The sequence below is a fragment of the Pinus tabuliformis genome, chromosome 5_2 (genome assembly GCF_031772625.1).
Source record: "Pinus tabuliformis cultivar Carrire ecotype Pingquan chromosome 5_2, CPIR1, whole genome shotgun sequence".
Lineage (NCBI taxonomy): Eukaryota > Viridiplantae > Streptophyta > Pinopsida > Pinales > Pinaceae > Pinus > Pinus tabuliformis.
The window spans coordinates 142,013,724-142,018,419 of record NC_142306.1 but is presented as its reverse complement, the minus strand read 5'-3'; the positions used below and the strand labels follow the sequence as shown (position 1 = coordinate 142,018,419).

General features: G+C 38.1%; 1 pseudogene; it reads right to left on the bottom strand.

Annotated features, from left to right (window-relative positions):
- Positions 1-761: 761 nt before the first annotated feature.
- On the bottom strand, positions 762-1,521 carry LOC149157915 (pathogen-related protein pseudogene; annotated as a pseudogene).
- Between the last annotated feature and the right edge of the window lie 3,175 nt (positions 1,522-4,696).

Sequence of the window (4,696 nt, the reverse complement as noted above, 5' to 3'; positions counted from 1 at the left end):
GAACAAGATCTATCTGCCAGACAACAATGAGCTCAAGAAGCTTATATTGAGGGAATTTCATGTTAATCCATATTCAGGTCATCTGGGATATCGTAAGACATTGACAATGGTGAAGAAGTTCTACTTGGTTGAATCTGAAGAAGGAAGTGGAAGATTTTGTGGCTAGATGTTTGGATTGTCAACAGGTAAAAGCAAACTGTAAGCATCCAAGTGGTTTACTATAGCCAATTCCAATTCGAGAGTGGAAATGGGAGGTCATTTTTATGGATTTCATCACAGGTTTACCGAGGACATCTAGACATCATGATTCCATCATGGTTGTGGTTGGAATTTTGACAAAGGTAACGCACTTCATTCTAGTGAAGTCTAAGTATTCAACTAGTGATGTAGCAAAGGTCTTCATTAAAGATATAGTGAGGTTGCATGGTGTTCTTGAAGAAAATTGTGTCAGACAGGGATGCTAAGTTCACTTCCAGGTTCTAGAAAGAGTTATTTGTAATATTAAGTACAGAGTTAGCCTTTAGCGCAACTTATCATCCATAGACAGATGGGAAAAAAAAGATGGTCAATAGGATTTTAGAGGACATGTTGAAAATGTATGTTATGCATCAATGATAGAAGTGGGAAGAGTATCTTACATTGGTAGCGATTGGGTACAATAATGGATATTAGGATTCACTAAGGATGAGTCTGTTTGAGGCACTGTATGGGCAGAGTGTGCTTGCCTTAGAAATAGAAATTCCAATGAATTGCAAGGTTGCTCATGTTGGTTTATGACCTTTGAATGGTCCTTCCTTGATGGCCCAGTACCTGAACTTGAATGTTACAAGTGGGGGGCCTGTATACACTTGAACCACTTCCCAAGCAAAACCTCTGGGAAACAAAGTTCGAAATATATCATGAGAGGACTCGAATATTTCCATGGTCATCTTGTAGTATTTAAATTCCTTGGGAAAAGATGTTTAAAGGAGTGCGTTGTAGCTTTCCATATCGAGGGTCTATTTTCCTAATAACGCAGGCCTTCTTGCAATTTCACAGTTCACAGGGAAAAGCGCATGCCTCTATTATTATTACTTTGTCTCTTCAAACCACACACTAAGACAAGTGAGGTCTATATGTTAATTACTTGACTCGATATATATATATGAAATATTACCATTAGCACTCAAAGAAAAGATGGAAGGATCAATTGATTTGAAATTTTGTATGTTTGTCTTATGAGACAACTCCATCTCCCATGTTTTCACTAACTTCTCAATAGTTTCTTTCAAAGAAACTTTTGGTCATACTTGTAGATATGGATCTAATTGCTCAGTGCATCTATAAAATCTCATCAACCTCACAAGCTAAATGATAGAAGACAATAAATTTGGATTGTAAAACACAAACCTAAGTTCGACCTTCTTCAAACAACTTGTTGACCTGATTGTAAGAGGGCGGAGCTCCATGCCTCCATGTTGTATGCTTCTCCACGTCCCCATACATATGAAAATGACAAGGATCCAATTCAACTTGTGCCATTGTTGCTGCGACAAATTCGTCATGAGATGCTGCAAACATCCTGATTTGTTGGTTGGTCAAATAAGAGAAGATGAGATGGGGATGTTTGAGCTCCCATTATTGACACTTGCCAAGATTTATAAGCCAAGAAAACTAGAAATAGGTTAGGTTTGTCAACTAGTCCTCTCACGGTTTACATTCTAATCCCTTTCTAAATTGCTTTTTCCTTTACCATGCAGAATCACGGTGAAGTCATCAAAATCATAATTCATTTAATTAGTGTTGTACTCGTTCAAACCCAGGAAATTAATGATTAGATAGATTAAATTTCACTATGCAATTATATCAAATATACTAGTCAAAAAATTTGGCTCATTTTTAATTATATTTTTGAGTGTATTTTTCAAAAATATGGTAGATATTTATTAGAATTGTCAGTTTGAATTGAATTGTTAGGGCTTGCAGTGTGTTATAAAACTCCTTCTTATTTACTAAGAGCTTGTCTTCCTTCAACGTAAGGAGACAAGTTAACAACCCAAGACCCAAAAGCATATGGTATGAGTGAATGTCTGTCCCATTACAAACCACAATGGGTTGTTCCAGGTGTCATGGTTTTCCTTGAATAAAAGTGACGAGTCATCCTGCATTCTCAGATAACAACCAAATATGGTTGTCCTCACTACTAGTTTGACAACTGAGTTATGATAAGTTTTTCCACTGGTAGAAAAAAAAAGGTTTGAATTGAATTGTGAAATTTGGTAGGGATTTTTGAAAAAATTATATCATTAGATTTCACTTTCTTTCATAATCAATGAAGGTGTACATATTCTACCTCCTTCTAAAGTTTAGGAAATATACATAACCCCACTTTAGGTTTGAATTTATTAGCTCTTAAAATGAAATATGTATTTTTAACCATGAAGCCCACTCAAAGTATATCTTCTCCATATTTTTCTTAAGAATCTCACTTCTAAAAAATATTACTAATATTATAAATGATACATCTCATTGATCTTGAAATTAATATTCAAGGTAGATTAAAGGAGAACTACCAAGCATTTTCAAGATGTGGGCTATTCAATTTATCATTACACTAATATCAATGTTTCTTAAGAAAATAAGAAGGAAATGAAAGACTGAGATAAAGATATATAAAATCGAGAAAGGAAAAAATCATTATGAAAAACACAAGAATAAAGATTTAATGATATAGAAAATTGGATGAATAGAATTACAATTCTCAATGTTATAATACTAATTTTAGATTATGTAAACATCCATTTTGTTATCTATAACTTAATAAAAACATAAATGTTAGAAATTTTAGCAAGCTCAGTGCAATTTTTATTCCAATGAAAAAAAAACAAAATAAGCATAGTTTTGTGAAAGAAACATTATTTCAAACTATTCTTGTTTTTATGAGATTAGTAAATTGTGAAAAAAATTATGTTCAAAGTATTAATTCAAGTTTAATATATTTTATATCCTCACCCATTGAATCAAAAGCGTCGAACTTGTTCAAAGGCAGGAGGCAGTTCCTTAACGGTATGAAAATTGACTTCGGATGCATAGCGACGAACTCCTTTTTTAAAATAGCGACGAACTACTATTTTTTTATTGACTTTCAGTGGCTCGCCCTCAAGGTGGAGATTAGTTCTTGGATTGAGATTCAGACATGGGATTCTGATTGATGGTCAAAGTCAAACATGGATTCTATTTAGTGCTATTAGTGCTTTGCAATACAGCAATAGAATTTTAAAGGCAATTTGCACATCACGCTTAAGCTTTTAAATTCGTACTGTGTGCCACATATCAAAAGTTCTTAAATATATAAAATAAAATTTCATTTTGAAGTCGATGGGTTGCCTTTCATAATTTGATATAGAGTGTATCTATAAAACTAATATATATTATAAATTTATATAAAATATTTTTTTTTTCTCCATAAAACTAAGCTATTTATATTACAAAAAAACCAAAATTACAGCAAAAATTTACATCAGGGCCGTGGCCCTGCATCTCCAGAGAGATTTTCCCCATGATTGACCATTCAGAGCAACACTGGCGCAAAAAGAGACCAGTTTTTCTTCCTTCCGACATAACCAACATCTAAATTGACACAGTAGACATATGAGCCGACACGGTGGACACATAAAATGACACGGTGGACGCATAAGCTAACATGGATGACACGTAAACTGACACTGTGGACATATAAACCGTCACGGTGGACATAAACCCAGTAACAGACAGACAAAGTGAGCAGAAAGAGTTGGACAGAGAGTTGCGTTCCTGGCCGCGAATACAGAGCAGCTTCTGAGTTAATCTTCATCAGTTGTGTGAGGCTCGTCCGTCACTGGACCTTTAAGCTTCTTTGAATCCTCCGTGTCCGAGCGCAGCAACCTCTGAACCGGCTCACTGGGGCCAGCATCATCAGCTTGAGTTGGTCGCCTCATGTCAACTCTGGGAACTTGCATGTCGACCCTTGGCACCGTCAGGTCTTCCAGTTGCCCCCTGAGATTGCTGCAGTGCTCCACGGTGACTGAGACGATGAGGGTATTGTTCTCCAGCGTGCAGGGGATCCGATATCGAACAGCCGGGTGCTCCACATGACCGCATTCCAGAATTTCACCTCTGCCTCTTACATTGCTGCGTCCGGCAAGCCTGCTCGGAAATCTGTTCTGCTCGGAGGTGATTTCCACTGAGGAGGAAGGCGAAATGTCAGGCCTCTGAGTGGCAGAACGGCCCCTAGAACCTCCTCTACGACTGCTCATCCTGAGCCTCTCTCTTGGCATCCGACAATTGCCTCCCGTTGCAGAATTCCCCTGAGAAATCTTGCACTGGGCCAGAGAATGTTCTGTCTCTGCCAGCACCTGCTCGGTCCGCTTGAAAGAATGCGGGAAAGCGGCTTGGGGTTCAAACTTAACGAGTTCCATTCTCCTCGTCTGCTGCTGCGCATTGAATGGCGCCTGGACCAGACTTGACATTCCAATGACTTCACCCTCCGCGAAAAATGGCGCCTGAACCAGACTTAACATCCCGATTGCTTCACCTTCCGGCAGAGTTATTACACCTGCGTACTGGTATGTCGTGGCTCGTCCGGGCTGACACCTGCCCATGTGACGAGCCACCTGCCTCTCACGCATCATAAACACCCGCATCCGGGTGAGGGAGGTCTTTTTGCACCAAAGAGATG